We start from the raw sequence: 19,113 nt of genomic DNA, 5'->3' as shown, positions 1-19,113 counted from the left end.
CCTGGCTGTAACGGGCTGCTTTTCAGCCACGACGGGCCCCTGGGATCTGGTGCTCAGTGGAGCGGACCGCGCTTATGGGCTGTGATCCTGTGTATGAGTCTGTCTGTAAGTGTGTGTGTGTGTGAGAGAGAGACAGCTGTCCAGCTCATCTTCCCCCTCATTTATAATTAACCCAGATGACCAGGTGGCCATGTCCCTCTGTCCCTGCCACGGCATGCTTCACAGTGACCTCTGACCTTCTATCAGACATTCCACTACGGACGGCCACGGCTCATGTTTACCACTCAAGTGATGCCGGCTGGCTCGGGCCCGGCTTCGAGGCAACGCGCCATGGATAAATAATGAACACTTAACCCAGGACAGAGAGAGTGGAGGAGGTTGTGGGGAGGGAGGGAGAGAGAGAGCGAGAGAGAGAGAGGGGGGGGGGGAGAGAGAGAGAGAGAGAGAGAGAGAGAGAGAGAGAGAGAGAGAGAGAGAGAGAGAGAGAGAGAGAGAGAGAGAGAGAGAGAGAGAGAGAGAGAGAGAGAGAGAGAGAGAGAGAGAGGAGAGAGAGAGAGAGAAATGTGTCTTGTTTGGCTTTGGCAATGTAAACGTATGTTTGTCAATAAAGCCCATTTGAATTGAATTGAATTGAGAGAGGGAGAGAGGGGGGGGGGAGAGAAAGAGAGAGGCTGAGAGAGGGAGAGAGAGAGAGAGACAGGAGACTCAGACACAACCAGACATAGACAGAGAAGGAGAGAGAGGAGGAGGATGGGGGGGGGCTGAGAGAGGGAGAGAGAGAGAGACAGGAGACTCAGACACAACCAGACATAGACAGAGAAGGAGAGAGAGGAGGAGGATGGGGGGGGGGCTGAGAGAGGGGAGAGAGAGAGAGACAGGAGACTCAGACACAACCAGACATAGACAGAGAAGGAGAGAGAGGAGGAGGATGGGGGGGGGGCTGGGCTGGAGGCCGCAGCTCACTGGAGGCCAGGTCTGGGGGAACAGGAAGTCGTGTCGGCACCTGCTATTCTCATTCCTGCCTACCCCCTCGACACCGGCACCGGCAACAGCGATGGGCCGACAGTGGTCGCACCACATCCCCCCCTGTTGTGATCAGATTCTCCCATCTATCTTGCCCTCCTGCGGCCCAGGCTGGCTGCCCAGCACGACTGACATCACTGCACACAGACAGAGGCAGTACGGGCCCCTAGATGTGCCTAATCAAAACCACAGACTACCAGCTAACCTTTTGGCCCTTCTCCCTCCTGGCCAAGCGCTCCCCTCCCAGTCCACCCCTAACCCCTGCCCCCCCCCCCCCCCCCCCTCTTTCCCCCTGCGTGCCGTTACCATGGCAACCTGTAAGACTTTTCCAGATGTGTCTGGGATCCTTGGCTCCCCCCCGCGCTAACCTCCACGCAATCATCCGCGCAGCCTCTCGTCCGCCGACAGGCCCCTCGTCGTCCCGCGGAGCCGTAGCGCCGGCGGTGGGTTCAGAATAGGTTGAGGCTTCACACGTTCTCCCCGGCCTTCTTTCGTCGCCCTCATAATGGTGCGAGGGGGCCGCGGGCCGGACGGGGACCCAAGGTTAGCGAACAAGGCGTATCCAGTTTCTGTTGTGTAACAGCAATACCTCCAGGCTTCCTGTGCACATGTTCTGTGTGGTGCTGGTGTCCTGGTGACTGGGTGGCTAATAGAGGACATGGTGAAACCCTACCTGGTTCATACTTCCTCCTCCTCCTCCTCCTCCTCCCGCCGCTGCTGCTGCTGCCGTGCGGAACTTCAGTGCGGAGCCCGACTTCAAAGCTCTACTGCGATTATGAACGGCCCGGCGGCTGATTTTATTTTGGGCGCTGTCTCTTTGCCCGGTCGTCGAATCAAAGGTGACCCCGTGAATATTGACATAGTTTTTTTCTAATTATTAAGTCGACCTTGAATATTAACATTCATTCAATTCCATCATTCATTCCTTCATTCTTTCATTTATTCCTTCATTCTTTCATTTCTTCCTTCATTCATTTATTCCTTCATTCCTTCATCTTGTCTTGTCAACATGGTGTGATTCAGCAGAATGCTTGTTTTGACACCTATTTTTTCTCTCCTCGTCTCCCTGTTTCACCCTCCCTCCCTCCCTCCCTCCCTCCCTCCCTCCCTCCCTCCCTCCCCCCCCTCCCTCCCTGCCTCCCTATCTCTCTCCCTCTCTCCCTCCCTCCCTCTCTCCTCTCCTGTCTTTAAAGGGCAGCACGGTGGCAGGCTAATCTCCCTGGACCTGCTGTACCTCCTCTACCCGTTCTGCTCTGACCCGCCTCGCCCGTCTTTGTTTGCTTTGGCCCTCAGGAGAACATCCGTCACAGACCCTGCCATGGAGGCCTGCCTGCCTTCACCCATCCCCCCATCCCCCTGTCTGTCTGTCTGTCTGTCTGTCTGTCTGTCTGTCTGTCTGTCTGTCTGTCTGTCTGTCTGTCTGTCTGTCTGTCTGTCTGTCTGTCTGTCTGTCTGTCTGTCTGTCTGTCTGTCTGTCTGTCTGTCTGTCTGCCTGCCTGCCTGCCTGCCTGCCTGCCTGCCTGTCTGTCTGTCTGTCTGTCTGTCTGTCTGTCTGTCTGTCTGTCTGTCTGTCTGTCTGTCTGTCTGTCTGCCTGCCTGCCTGCCTGTGTCTGCCTTCAACCGTCCCCCACGACAGCCTGCTAAAGGCTGAGCCACGTGTCCTTGCCACCCTCTAAATGGGTGACAATACCGCTGTCCTCGCCTGACTGGATTAAGCACCCGTACCCTCTGCCCCAGGGGACGCTGGGAAGGGAAGGGGAGGGGGAAAGGCATTAGAGGGAGGGGGGGGGGGAGCAACAGGTGTGTGTTGTATTTTTCTTAGCAGGCCCCCATGCCCCTTCACACATGTCAGAGACACGTCTCTCCATCCACCCAAAGTAGCGCAGGGCCGATAGGGAGGGGACCTATCTTGGCGGCTGGATTGGAATGGGGCTCGACAGGAATTTGAATGACACATGCTAAAAAGGTTGTAGGTCAACATTTCCGGGTAGTTACTAAGTACGCCATCCAAGACCTTTGTATTTCCTTCGTGAGCCACGCCATAAAGTACAGGATCCATAGGATATCATCTTTCAAACAGAAACCCCACAACACCATCCAGAGAGAGCAGTCCCTACAGCCCGGCTCCCAGCCTCACGTCAGGTGGTTTGATTGGAAACTGTCTCAATCTTGGCCCCAAGGTAGAAAACGTGGGAAGTATGCCTGAGGGGGCCTCTGTTGCTTTGTCCCCCGGCCTGAATAGCGGTCTAAAAACATGGGGTGAACTCGGCATAGAGAGCAGCCAGGGTGAGTGGCACCCCCTGACACCTGTACCAAGGGCTCTTTGTCCAGGGGCCCATATGTGCAGCGCGGGGGAACCAGCCCCACATGGTCCCCCAGGAGCGAACTGGGCCCAACTAGGCCAACGCTGAAAGAGAGAGGAGCTGCCTTTGTCCTCAGGGGTCTGTAATGGACTGATAGCGTTGTCCCGACCTCCCTCCTTCCCCACCTCTTTCTCCACCTCTCTTCAGACTCCTGGCTGTTGGTGATACTCTCAACCTTTGGCTATCAACGAGCCAGGGCTGGGGGTCTAGATGGTGTGATAGGAAGGTAAGCTAAGGTAATGACAGTTTAGCACACACAACAGTCCTCCCTTTACCAATATCAAACCTTGTATACTGTAACATTATACGGTTTGTATTCAATCCCATGTGATATCAACTGACATTAATAGTACAAGGCATTGGTAGTAGTCAATTGCAAATGACGGTCTGAAGGAGATATCTGCAGGTCTAAAACAAGCTCCCATTCAGCTCGTCGATGCGTATCAACACTGGCGGCGGCTGATGGCAAGTGAGAGTTCACAGTGCCAGCACATTAGGGAGACGCTCCCACGTTCTTCCCCCACAAGGGAGGGGGCAAAGGGACAAGGATCGCCCCCGGTGTCAGACCTCCCGCGGGGGTGATCAGGTCCCCCGACCAACCCTGACAGCCAGCATCATCTCCTGATTCTTTCACCATGTGAGAAGACCTCTGTCGCAGCGCCCCGCAATGAAAGAGAGTCTTTCTTCTACTCTCGTCGGGCCATCTGACAATCCAATCTTCCGGGGCCAGCGGTAACATAATATCTCCTCCTCTGATAGGGGCTCTCTGCCGTTCTCTCCTCTCTCTCTCTCTCTCTCTCTCTCTCTCTCTCTCTCTCTCTCTCTCTCTCTCTCTCTCTCTCTCTCTCTCTCTCTCTCTCTGTCTCTTTTCTTCTGTCTGTCTGTTGCTGTGGTGCGGATCCACAGAGAGGGGCTAGGGTTGGCAGGGCAGGTGTCTGATTTTCATTAGAATTGCAAATTGGAGTGAGCGGATGCCCGATCAGATAAGGAGGAGAGGAGATGGGAGGAGAGGAGGGGTGAGGAGGGGAGAGGAGAGGAGGGGTGAGGAGAGGAGAGGAGAGGAGGGGTGAGGAGGGGAGAGGAGAGGAGGGGTGAGGAGGGGAGAGGAGAGGAGGGGAGAGGAGGGGTGAGGAGGGGAGAGGAGAGGAGGGGTGAGGAGAGGAGAAGGTGTCTGGAACAGGCTGTGTTGTGTGTCATCTCCATGGGGAAGGGGGGGGGGGGGTTGCACACCCTACACCATCCCCAACTCCCCCTGAGGGATGCACCCAACCCCCTTACCTCACCCCCCGCCCAGTCACATCATTGCGGAGTAGGGGAGGTTAAGTTAATGACAGGGAAAGATGGTTAGAATGGGGTTGAACAGACTTTCAAAAGATCCTATAAATATTGTCACTCAGATATAGATTATGCAGTACAATGATAGTCCGTACACAGATATTTGAATATGGTTGCAATTCAGTGGAGTCCGAAGCGACAGATTGTCAATGATGTGCACGTCGTTCATGTTGAACATCCTACATAGATAGAACCTAGTGACATCATAAATAGAACCTTGTGAATTAATGGACACCATGCCACGATGACATCATCAGACAACCATTTAGCAAAGTAAAAAATAAGGTGTTAGTGATACTCGTGATTGGGTGAGTAATGTAAACAGTAAACACACACAAACGCGCACGCATGAACCCATGAACACACGTATGCAGTCGCGTGCACATACATGCAGACACACACACACACACACACACACACACACACACACACACACACACACACACACACACACACACACACACACATATTGATTGATTGATTGAAAACTTTATTAACAGATTGCAGAATGGGTACAATACAGTACAGCTCAATACATACAATTGTTAAGGGGATGCAGACCAGAGAAAGACTTTCGTCTTGTTTACATCAGGGTCCCCCATTTTCAATTCATCGTAACATATATGACATACATGACATACAGATAGACAGTACTGCTACATCTATACATTTATGACATACCAGATTTGCAAATACAGTACTGTTTGTGATACAAAGAGTCCAGAAAAAAGAGTATATACATTTGACTTAGAAACTGTACATTGGAGGCACAATGTACACACAGGCACACACACTTACACACACACATACACACACAATGACCAGCTGGACCTTAAAGCTTTCAGACCAACAGCTGGACTTTACAGTTATCCACTCTCAGTGAATTATCACACCACATTTCTGGCACCTAAAAAGGCCAAATTAACAAAGAGGTTTCCAAGTTCTGGGGGAGAAACAGGCAATTGCCAGTGCTGCAGCTGGGGAGCACACTGCCAGTAAAACTAGGGCATGAAGAAGGGTTCACTCTATTCCTACACATCCTCACTTTAAGTACATCCTCTCGTAGTCTTTCATGGACACACCTAGCTAGCAGTCCCAATAGGCAGCGCTCTGCACAAACTCCCAGGGGGAGAAGTGTTGAAAATGATCAATTCCACTGGGCTTGTTGCCGTGGTGAAGGCTTGCAGCAACATGGTTGTCTGGCGGCTGCACTCCCAGCATGCACCTGGGTGTGTTTGTGAAAGGACAGGACGGGCCGGAACGAAGGAACAGCTATGTCAATATCGCCAGAATGGGAAAAACAAACATTTCTTGGTGAAGTGTCACTTCAGTTATTTCCCCCCTGAACAGCAGTCCCTCCTCCCTACAGTTCCTCCTCTGTGTGCTCCAGCAGAGCTACTTCCTGTGACTATTTCATTTTCCACTTACATTCTGGAAAACTCTCATTTTTGTCAATCTTACGTGTGTGGTATAAAAGAAAACGTCTTTATATTTATTTTACTTATTTATTTATTTATTTGAGCTTTATTAACCCTTTCACTACCACACTACAGAAGATTAACCCTTTCACTACCACACTACAGAAGGTTAACCCTTTCACTTCCACACTATCGAAGGTTAACCCTTTCACTACCACACTACATAAGGTTAACCCTTTCACTACCACACTACAGAAGGTTAACCCTTTCACTTCCACACTACCGAAGGTTAACCCTTTCACTACCCCACTACATAATGGTAACCCTTTCACTACCACACTACATAAGGTTAACCCTTTCACTACCACACTACATAAGGTTAACCCTTTCCCTTCCACACTACAGAAGGTTAACCCTTTCACTACCACACTACAGAAGGTTAACCCTTTCACTACCACACTACAGCAGGTTCACCCTTTCACTACCACACCACAGACGGTTAACCCTTTCACTACCACACTACAGATGGTTAACCCTTTCACTACCACACTACAGAATGTTAACCCTTTCACTTCCACAGTACCGAAAGTTAAGCCTTTCACTTCCACACTACATAATGTTAACCCTTTCACTACCACACTACAGGTTAACCCGTTCACTACCATACTACATAAGGTTAACCCTTTCACCTACACACTACAAAGGGTTAACCCTTTCACTACCACACTACAGAAGGTTAACACTTTCACTACAGCACTACAGAAGGTTAACCCTTTCACTGCCACACTACATAAGGTTAATCCTTTCACTACCACACTACAGAAGGTTAACCCTTTCACTACCACACTACATAAGGTTAACTCTTTCACTACCACACTACATAAGGTTAACCCTTTCACTACCACACTACATAATGTTAACCCTTTCACTACCACACTACCAACTTGTTCCTGTTTGCGGACGACTCAGCCCTGCTGGTCTCTGACAAGAACAAATTGCAGGTTGAAAAAACCCTCAGCACGGAACTAGGCAAAATCTGCATATGGCTCGCTGATAACAAACTATCATTACACATGGGCAAAACAGAGTCCATTCTCTTCGGTTCAAATAACAAACTCAGCAAGACCGACGGCTTCTCAGTTACAGTGGGTGACAATATTGTCACAAGGAAAGACGAAATTACCTACCTGGGTTCCATCCTAGAGGCAAATCTTTCCTGTGACAAAATGGCATCCAATGTAATAAAAAAAGTCAACCAACGAACTAGATTCTTGTACCGGATCTCCTCTCTGGTAAACAAGAATACCCTGAGGACTCTGGCAGGAGCACTCATTCAAGGGTACTATGACTATGCGTGCACCTCATGGTACCAAAGCACCTCAAAGGCGCTTAAAACAAAATTACAAACATCACAAAACAAACTGGTCAGGCTACTACTTGACCTGAACCCCAGAACCCACCTCACCCCTGCCCACTTTGCCAACCTAGGATGGCTTAGAGTAGACGACAGAGTACAGCAACTTGCAATGGGCCTGGTCTACAAGATACACTATACGACCGGGGTGCCCATGTACATGTCAAAATACTTCCCAAAGGTCAGTGAATACCACAACCACTACACCAGAGGAAGCTCAACAAATCATGTTAAACCCAGATTCGGCTCAAACAAGGGACTAAACACGTTTCGCAATTATGCCACAACAATGTGGAACGCCCTACCCAAAGCTGTAAAGGAATGTGAATCCCTGCCCACATTCAAAACCGCCCTTAAAGAGCACCTACGGGAGGCTGCAATTCGAAACTGGCCACCGTAAATGCCCAAAACCCCCACCACCTCCTAATAGACAGTCTCCTCCCCACCGCATGTATATATTCCCTCCCCGCCGTATGTATATTCCCCTCCCACCCACCCACCCCCTCCTAATGTACAGTCCCCTCCCCATCATATGTATATACTCTGTCAGGATCTAGGGGTAACAGTACTGTATATTTGAATACCGCCTATGTCACAAATGCACGGTGGTGTAGTGGTTAACACTGTCGCCTCACAGCAAGAAGGTCCAGGGTTCGAATCCCGCTTGGGGACCAGGTTTCCATGATGCCAGTTACCCAGGTGGGGTATCTCCCAGGCCTTTCTGTGTGGAGTTTGCATGTTCTCCCCGTGCTCGCAAGGGTTTCCCCCCCCGATAAGATAAACCCAATGGAAAAACATGCACAACAACAAGATCGCTAACGCTGTGGCGTCCTTGACGAAGACGGACAGGAGCACTTGGATTGGTCCCCTGGCGCGGCTCACGTGGCGCCTGTCTGCTCCCGGCTGCCCTTGGGGGGGAAGGACGACGGGATGGGTTAATCGCAGATACGCATTGTATGCATGGTTCGCATGTGTGCCAAATGGTGACCTCGGAGCAGGTCCTAAATTATTATTATTATTATTATAAATGTATCAGTACTAAATACCTATATGTCCCTATGCCATAAATGTCATGTATGTTATGTATGTCATAAATGTCTATATGAATTGAAAATGGGGGACCCTGATGGAAACAAGACAAACGTCTTTCTCAGGTCTGCATCCCCTTAACAATTGTATGTATTGAGCCGTACTGTATTGTACCCATTCTGCAATCTGTTAAATAAAGTTTTCATTCATTCATTCATTCATTCATACAGAAGGTTAACCCTTTCACTACCACACTACATAAGGTTAGCCCTTTCACTACCACACTACATAAGGTTAACCCTTTCACTACCACACTGCAGAAGGTTAAGCTCTTAAGCTCTAGCCATATTTTCTGAAGATTCGCCTCCAAATACATACCTGTATAAATGGAAGATTGCTCCACTTCTACAAGGTCCATTTGCATGTTCTTGGTATCTAGGGACATCTATGGATCTCAGGGAATGTATTCCCAGTGTCCGAAATATTGTGTCTGTTACTAGGCTCATAGCCGCCTGGCCCTAAGAGCACCGGGAGCGGCTGCTCTCCCACTATTGAACTTGGGGGAGCAAGGTTATGATCTTGCTCCACCACTTTTTGATCATATGAAAAATATGATATACCCCCCCCCCCCCAATATATAAATCTAACCATAACTACGTAATTTCAATCAAATTAATAATACGCAATGACACTTAAGTTTTTAAGTTTCCAAAGATTGCGAACCCCCCCCCCCTGCCCCATTATGGTTTGATCCAGTACCTCCCATCTCCAGCGCGTAGACCTTCAGCACACAGCGCTGCAGTCTGGCTGCACGGCTGCAGCAGGTAGGCTGAGTGTAAATCAAAGCCCACAGATTGTGTCATAATATTGGTGGCAGGCAGGCAGGCAGGCAGGCTTTTCCAGTAAGTTGTTCAAATAAAAGGATTATGTTAGACATAAGTTACTATTGAGTGGTAGTAGAACTTCTACGGTTCTACCACGCAATACAATAAAAGTGTTTCACGGTCCCGAATTGCGATCTGGTCATACGGTTTCCTCGAATAAATAATAACGTTTCCCTCTCTGGTTGGCGTTAGCTTTAGTGCTAGCCGCTAGCTAACGTTATCTAGATATGTGGTGTGAGGCACTGTGAGCTGGATGACGTTGACTTCATTTGCAAACGTTAACGCTATCTATATGGCAGACGAGCAGGGCCGTATTAACGACGGCCGCGGCCCGTGGGCCTATAGTGACGAGGGGCCTCCATTTTTTTTTTTTTTTACTTTTTTTTTTTTTTTTTGATCGATGTCATGATTGTGCACTGCAGACTCAGGGAGGAGGCAGAGAAGGAGAGAAAGAGACACAAGATTTACAGGTAATGGAAATATATCTTTTTTCTCTTTCTTATTAAAAACTTGGCCTATTTGAAAGGAGATTGATTTAATAAAAATGAATGAGCGAAAAATCAATATACAGTGTATATACAGTATATATATATATTAATATATTATTATTATTATTATTATAGTAATTGGCTATCATACTGCAATATAAACTGAGTTTTATAGTGAAAAGAGCAGCTTTATTGGTCAAGATTGAAGGCTCTATATTGCAGGAAATTGCACGTACAGGTTTATTAAATTAAAAAAAAAATCTGCCATCTGCAAACCACCCCTTGCCTGTCAAAACAAAACAAAAAAAAATTACAAAAATAATTTCCACCCCCACTTTCAACTATAACTAGGCGGCCATGACTAGGCTTGAGTCAATTGTAATGAACCAAAGGAGAATATCAATTTTATTTTTTTTATTTTCTTTTTTCATCTTTGACGGTGAATAACACCCTGCTAACATTGACCAGTGAATTGCCACTGAGCTCATTCAGCACCTTCTTGAGATCATGTGTACATGAGGGGATGGAAGAGAGGGCAAACAGGTTTAATCAGTTCTTTAACCTCTTAAGGATTGGGCAAAAATGGGGCTAGTTTATTATTTATTTTGACCATTGCATACCCAAAGTAATAAGCGATTTATTATACGTTATACTTATAGGCACATGCATGAGTCTGGTCTCATTTGAGAAAGGTAACATTCTGAAGGTTCTTACACAATAAAGAAAATTACTTTGAGTGCTAATAGAGTAACAGAGGTTTGAACACACTGAAGTAAAGGTTTTGTGTACTCACATTTGTTTTTACTGGTTGCCAGATGCCTGTTTTTAAGTTCTAGCTGAGAGGTATGAGCTGGAAAACATAATGGTTCCATAGCCTGAAGTCATATGTAGTAGAGGTCCAAAGTTTATAAACATCCCACGGAAAATGTGTGTTTCACAAAGGTTTTTGTAATGTGTGTGTGTGCCAGTAAGAATTCAGCATGATTATCCAAAATGGCCATCCACTGGCATTCATTTCGCCTCTCGAGTCGAAACAAAGGACTTATTCGTCTTCTTGTGTCACCTTCCCCCACTGTCAGCGCCCATCTGGGATCGCTTTCGGAGCAGACACTCATTGGCTACAACGGTGGTCAATCATTTTCGCCATCAGCGGTGACTGGTCAGTTCAGGACCGTTCACAACCGGACGGCTTGTCAAATGACGATGGTGGAGGTGACCATGCAAGGTGCCAACCTGCAATTAGGGGTTAAGTGTCTTGCTCAAGGACACTTCGATATGCTATGCTCTTCATCTTGGACATTGTGTACAAACACCTGGAAACACCTGGAGCTCATGCTAGACTTTTATTTGCAGATTTCTCTTCTGCTTTTAATAAAATGCAGCCCCACATTTTAATTGAGAGGCTTGACTCTTATTTTAGTCTCCCACACCAGCTTCTCATGCTGATTTTAAATGTCCTCACTGAGAGGGTCCAGCAGGTCTTTGTCAATGGGCAGATGTCCAACATGTCGATTTCCAACACTGGCTCCCCCCAAGGTTGCGTTTTGTCTCCCCTTTTATTTATTATGTACACGGACAGCTGCAGATCGCTTCATGACCAAAGGCATCTGGTTACGTTTTCAGATGACACTGTCCTTGTATCCCTACTGCAGCGCTCCGAGACTGACCATGTACCTGTACTTCACGACTTTGTGAAATGGTGTGGTGAGAATTACTTGGACCTCAATGTCTCTAAGACTAAGGACATGATAATTGACTTCAGACACAACTCTGATCATCAAGCCAGTGTAGCTAGCGTAATTCACGACAAGGACGTCCAGATTGTTGAATCGTACAAATACCTGGGAACTGTGTTTGACTGTAAACTGAAGTTCAACTTAAATACAGAGTCCATTGTTAAAAAAGGTCAGCAGAGGATCTACCTGCTGAGAAAGCTGAACTCTTTTAATGTTAGTGCGAAGATCCAGAGCACTTTTTATAGTTTTTATTGAAAGCCTCTTAACTTTTTCTTTTATCTACTGATTCAGTGGCCTGTCTATTAAAGATAGGAACAGCCTACAGTACATAGCGAAAGTGTGCTCCAAAATAATTGGAGTGAAACAGAGAGACCTATGTTCTCTCTGGACGGACCAGGTGGTCAAGAAGGGGACGAGCATCACTAATCAACCCCTCCATGCTCTGTCTCAGCGGTTTTCACTGTTGCCTTCTGGCCGGCGTTATGACATTCCACCAAGTAGGACCAACCGCTACGCCAAATCTTTTGTCCCCTCGGCTATCAGACTTTTAAACACAGACAGTAGTCATTTTAAGTAGCCTTTTACACTTAGTTGTCTGTTTTTTCATCCAGATTAAAGCTTGGATTTGATTTCCTGATCTGATCGGATATCAAAGTGATCCTGATCCTGTTTTTTGGTTTTGAACTACCCAAAATCTGATCCGATCAGATAGGGATTAAAAGTTTTGAACTCCTGGGCCCAGATGACTGCTCTACCTCCTGAGCCTGTCGGCCCTACTGCACAAGGCTCACTCTCACCTGGAAAGGCCCAAGTGCATTGTGGGAATCATGTGCATTTATCCAGTGCATTCAATACCATACAGCCCCTCCTGCTTGCAGAGACTGTGGACTGTGCCATGGTCTGCTGGATTACAGCCATGCAGGTGGACTGTGCCATGGTCTGCTGGATTACAGCCATGCAGGTGGACTGTGCCATGGTCTGCTGGATTACAGCCATGCAGGTGGACTGTGCCATGGTCCGCTGGATTACAGCCATGCAGGTGGACTGTGCCATGGTCTGCTGGATTACAGCCATGCAGGTGGACTGTGCCATGGTCCGCTGGATTACAGCCATGCAGGTGGACTGTGCCATGGTCCGCTGGATTACAGCCATGCAGGTGGACTGTGCCATGGTCTGCTGGATTACAGACTATCTCACCAACCAGGCCACAGTTTGTCTGGCTCCAGTGCTGCCAGTCAGACGTACTGGAAAGTTAAACGGGCGGCTACCCAGGCAACTGTTGTCTCCTTTCCTGTTCACCCTCTACACCTCTGAGTTCAGATTCCCTTCTGGACGTACTCATGCATCACTGGGGACAATGAGGATGAGTCTGGTGGAGATGAGATTCATCAGCGGGTGGAACATCAACCATCTGCAGCTAAACATCAGTAAGGCGAATGAGCTGACTGAACAAGACACCTGTCATCCTAGGCGGCTGGGTGGCGCAGCGGACAAGGCGCTCGTCACCAACGCAAGAGACACGTGGTATCGAATCCAGCTGTCAGCGTTGCTTCCGGCTTGGCCGGGCCGTCATACTGGCTCGATTGGCAGAGTCAGCGGGAGGGAAGCCGGTGGGTGGGTCTGGGTCGTTGTGGACAGCGACTCCTACAGTTCGGTCGGGGCGCCTGCACAGCGAGGGAAGGATCTAAGAGAGGTAGTGTGACCTTCCACACGTTACACTCTCTCAGTGAGAGTCCGCGCTGCCAGGTGAAAAGAATTGGTGGGCTGGGTACACATGTGTCGGAGGAAGCATGTGATAATTGTGATAGTCTCCGCCCTCCTAGACCGACGGTAGGGGGTAGAGTGCGCAACGAAGGGGATTGGGAATTGGCATAATGACTAACATTGGGAGGGGGGAAAAAAGAAGAAGAAAAAAAAAAGACACCTGTCATCATGCAGGGTGAGGATTAGACTGTCAGGTCATTAGGTGTGTGCAACATATGTTCATATGTTCTATGAATCAGCGGTGGTCAGTGAGCTCTCCTACTCAGCTGTGTGTTGGGGAGGCGGCATTATGTTTGTTGATTTAAATTTTCTACATCTCCATTCAGTAGGTTTATTTCAAGATCAGGACCCATATCCACAAAGCTTATACAAAGCTATTTTTTATTTTTTATTACAGGCAAGCTGCAAACATAAACCTACACATAACATAACACATGACAATACAATGACAAAACACACATGACGATACATATACAAAACAAACATGACAAAACACACATGACAATATAATGATAAAACACACATGATTGACAATATAAGGACAAAACACACATGACAATATAATGACAATGACATGACAATATAATGACAAAACACACATGACAATAATAAGGACAAAACACATGCCAATATAATGATAGAACACACATGACAATACAATGTCAATCCTGTTATAGAGGATGACAATATCTTTGGGAATATTGAATCCGTTTCAATCGCTACAATTGACAGAGTGCTCAGGAGAAATAAAATGCGCATGAAACAATTGTAGTACAATGTGCCATTTGACCGGAACAGAGACAGAGTGAAGGAGATCCGGCACCAGTATGCACAGGTAAAACATTTATGTGTTCTATGCATACTCTAATGTTCAGTGCTGTAAACTGGTTACTTTGTGTAGTGCCAATGCAGTACACTTACATGACAGTTCATAGTGTACAATATGTTGTCCAAAATGCATTATGTTACACAGGAAAAGTTTTTATAGTTTTTCTCTCTCTTTCTTCTGGGATAAAGCGTGTACCAGGGAACCGCTGCACACATTCATATACGTTGATGAGGCGGGTTTAAATCTGGCAAAAGGTAGAAGGTGTGGAAGAAATCACATTGGACAGAGAGCAACCATTGATGTCCCAGACCAACAAGGAGGGGATATTACAATGTTTACAGTGTGTACAGTAATGTGTAACTGTAGATTTCAAATGGCTGTGAAAATAGTGTATACTAGTGCTGTCTTGAGCATTTTCAGGAAGTGTCACCAAGATCTGACTTTTTTGCATTGGAAAACACTTCGAGTGATCTGTCTAAATATAAACAATGGTGTCAGGACTTTTCATTTTGATGACACTGACACTTTCATTCACATGAATACCATGCTTTTGCGGAAGGAACTATCCATTTTGAGCAAGTGACACGCTTTGGCATGTTATCAACTAGGTTTTGCAGTTTGTACTAATTGTTTTGAGAAATGCACTAACTGTTGTGCAAATGTTAAAAAAAGTGATGTGAGAAATGCACCAAAGCGACTGAGAAAAACTGTAAATCAAATCAAATCAAATCAAACATTGTGCTTCACATCCACAGTGGGTTGTTGTGACCAGGGGAACACAGTGGAAATCTGAGGACTATGAACCAAACCTCACCTCCTCATGCAGAGCCATCTGAGGCAGGGTTAGACTGACCTCTGACCCCGTGCTCTGCCCCGCCGGCTGACCGGAACATGCCGGTTCCCCCTGCAGCTGGACCCCGCCACCTGGCCCGCTTCACCGCGGTTCTCACGGCACCGTGACGTTCCCCTGCACCTGTCTGCGGCGGGACAGCGGCCAGCAGATGTTCCGGTTGCATTCCATCGGCAGGGCATGACTATTGATTTGGAGGAAATCCCTGTCAGAATCCATCATGCCGTTCGCTTTGAGCAGCGTCCCGCTCCCTTTAGTCCTGATGGTAAACGGCAGGAAGCCGCCTGCTCTCTGTCCAATGCTGCTGCAGACAAATGGACTAGTTAACGTTCAAATAGACACCTGTGGACGAAGGGTATGCACACGCTCACACACACACACACGCACGCACACACGCACACACACACACACACACACACACACACACACACACACACACACGCACTCTCTCTCTCTCGCACATGCACACACACACACAGACACACACACATACTCTTACCCCAGCACATACATATATTCTCTCACTCACACACATGCATGCACACACACATGCACTCTCTCTCTCTCTCGTCTCGTATATGCACACACACACACACACTCTTACCCCAACACATACACACACTCTCTCACTCACACACACACATGCATGCACACACACACACATGTGCACACTGATCTGATATCTGAGTACATAAATCATACTCTCTTGTCTCTTGTGATTACAATGTGGACATTTACTATGAGAGCAGATAGTGTTTGCTGGCCCGGCACTGATATGAAAGGGGATCTCCCCTCCTGAGGAGATATGGATCACAGAACATATTTGCTGATGGATACGAGCGTCAAAATGAGGCAGCTTCTCAGTCAAACAAGTGACTTCTGGAGGAAAACGGCCTTACAATGCTCTGTCTCTCCTCATACCTGGAGGTTAGAGAGATTAAAGAGAGAGGTTAGTGAGAATAAAGAGAGTTTAGTGAGAGTAAAGAGAGAGTAAAGAGAGAGGTTAGTGAGAGTAGTGTGAGGATTGGCCCATTCCCGCCACACGCTTCAAGGTACTGTGAGGAGGATTGGCTCATTGCCGCCACACGCTTCTAGGTCAATTACCAATTGCCGTCACGCACCTGTTGTTTGTTTGTAATCAGCGCTCCAGAGCCCTTCATATACTCGGGTCTTTCTGTCAGTCGTTGTCGGGTCGTTTTGGATTACCACTGCTGCTGTCTGTTCCCCCCGTTGTTGTGCCTCGTCTGTTTTTCTTCAGGACGTCTATGGAAGTCGCCGCTGTTGTGTTTCTCTATCATCCGTTGGAGCTGTGCCTCGTTGCCCGCTTTGCGCATTTGCGCTTTGGTGAGTTTTTGGAACGAACCTTTTGGATTCTCTGTTTTCTGTGTGTTTGGATAACACTGAAGATTTGCCGTTTTTGTTTTGTACTGGACTCAGCTAAACTTGTGTGTTGGTAACACTGAAGATTAAGTCACGTGTGATTGTACTGGACTCAGCTAAACTTGTGTGTTGGTAACACTGAAGATTAAGTCACGTGTGATTATACTGGACTCAGCTAAGGAGGACTGGACTGCCTCTGTATTCCGTTGGCTTGTTTATTGACCACTCTCTCTCTCTCTCCGTTCCTCCCGAGTTGGATCCTGGAGTAGCTGCAGAGCCGCAGAGGCAGTGGCGCTACGCCGCTTCACCATCTCAATACCGGGACGATCTGCAGAGCCGCAGACAACTCTGCCAAGAACATTCTCCCCTTTGTTGTTCTTATTGTTATTTAGCTCATTCCTGTTTCAGAAATAAATACGCCCTAGTCTTTGGCTAACTCTGAACTACCTGTCTGTGCCGTGCTGTTGGGGTCGGTTTCAAACCATAACAAGTAGAGAGAGTAAAGAGAGAGGTTAGTGAGAGTAAAGAGAGAGTAAAGAGAGAGGTTAGTGAGAGTAAAGAGAGGTTAGTGAGAGTAAAGAGAGGTTAGTGAGAGTAAAGAGAGAGTAAAGAGAGAGGTTAGTGAGAGTAAAGAGAGGTTAGTGAGAGTAAAGTGAGGTTAGTGAGAGTAAAGAGAGGTTAGTGAGAGTAAAGAGTAAAGAGAGGTTAGTGAGAGTAAAGAGAGAGGTTAGTGAGAGTAAAGAGAGGTTAGTGAGAGTAAAGAGTAAAGAGAGGTTAGTGAGAGTAAAGAGAGAGGTTAGTGAGAGTAAAGAGGGTGTCCGAGAAAAAATGATCACACACTGAGGAGAGAGAGAGAGAAAGAGAGAGAGTTTTTCGTGAAAGCTGCCATTGGCTGAGTGAGTGAATGAATAGGTGAATAGCTGAAGTGAATGAGAGAAGGGAAGAAAGAGAGAGAAATGAGGACCAGGACAGTGAAAGAAGGAGCAGAGTGCTGGATATTTTTAAAAGAGAGTGGGAGAAGAGGCCCCTCCCATTGGTCATTACCGTCCAATGGCCAAACAGGCTCTTTGAGATAAGAGGCCGTGCAGCTGCTAACTCAAAAGAACTTACAGACAATTACTGACTGTGGTTGCCTTGGCGATATGCTACTTTCTTCAAAGACACGCTGTTTACCACAATGTCCAATAATGTGAACAAAGCCAGGAAAAGGCCAAACAATAGACCTTTGGCCACTGCCTTTCTCTCCTTCTTTCTTTTTCTTTCTTTCTCTCTCTCTCTCTCTCTCTCTCTCTCTCTCTCTCTCTCTCTCTCTCTCTCTCTCTCTCTCTCTCTCTCTCTCTCTCTCTCTCTCTCTCTCTCTCTCTCTCTCTTTACCAAAAATGATGCATTCTTCCTCAGTGACTTCAAAAGCCCCAGCTACAAAAACATTATTGTACATCCCCTGCATTACAGGCCCATAGATATAGCGGCCCCCCTCCTCGCACGGGCCGAGGGCTCCTCAAACCCCCTTTTCTTGTCATTGTGCAGCTTTTATTTTTTTATGGGGTATAAGTGGGGTCTGGCGTGGGTGTGTGACACATCCCGTGGACTGACTCACTCACTCTGTGTGTGTGTGTGTGTGTGTGTGTGTGTGTGTGTGTGTGTGTGTGTGTGTGTGTGTGTGTGTGTGTGTGTGTGTGTGTGTGTGTGTGTGTGTGTGTGTGTGTGTGTGTGTGTCTTCAGCGTACACAGAGCCCATCTGTTTGGTGGCCGGACACAGTCTGGGAAAGTGTGTGCAGGGGAAGAATTCACACACAGCACAAAGGTCCAATTATGAGTCCCCACTTGGAGCAGGAGAAGAGGTGGCGGGTGGGGGGGGGGGGCGGTTGTGGGGGGGTGGGGCGCGAGGGAGAGGGGATAATAGGGGCTTGTCCATCTCAGAAGGGGGTACGATGGTTTCCCTGCCTCTCTCACCTCCGCCTCCCTCCTCCGCTCTCCCACCACAAACAAAATACAGGAACGGGAGCAGAGCAGGGGAGCGATTACTTAGAGGAAAACAAAACGGGTACGTTTAATTCAAGCTTTTATTCGACGCCGAAACAAACAAAAAAAAAAGAGAAAAGTTATGACACGAATCTGACGCGCGGCGTAATCTAAAACACACACGAAACGACCTTCTTCAAAGACCTGCTATATCCTGTGATCTCACGGGGGGAAACAGTGCCTGTCTCTCCTGTCCTCGCCATCGACTACAGTCTAGCCTGAAGTCAGGTTATAATCTCTCCAGTGTTGGTCTTCTGGCGTCTGTAAGGGCTCACCTCCAGTCTGTCTTTACTGTATCGTACGGCTGATTAGATAAAGGGCTAGGAGGCCGTGGCACCTTTTATAATCAAGCCCCAGAGCCGCGCCACTGACGTGCCGGGTATCACCGCTCCCTGTACCGCAGCCTGTATACCGGCTCGCGGCTTTGATTCCTAATCTCCAAACGCAACAATCCCAACACTTCTGGCAGCTGAGCATTTTTTTTTCTCTTTTCTTTTCATTTCATTATAATGTTTCTATTTTATCTGGACAAAATGTCAAGTGCTCCCCGGCCACTGCGTCTCACTCGACGCTATAGC

This window comes from Notolepis coatsorum (assembly GCF_963971535.1).
Source record: "Notolepis coatsorum genome assembly, chromosome: 6".
Lineage (NCBI taxonomy): Eukaryota > Metazoa > Chordata > Actinopteri > Aulopiformes > Paralepididae > Notolepis > Notolepis coatsorum.
This window is presented reverse-complemented; position numbering follows the sequence as displayed.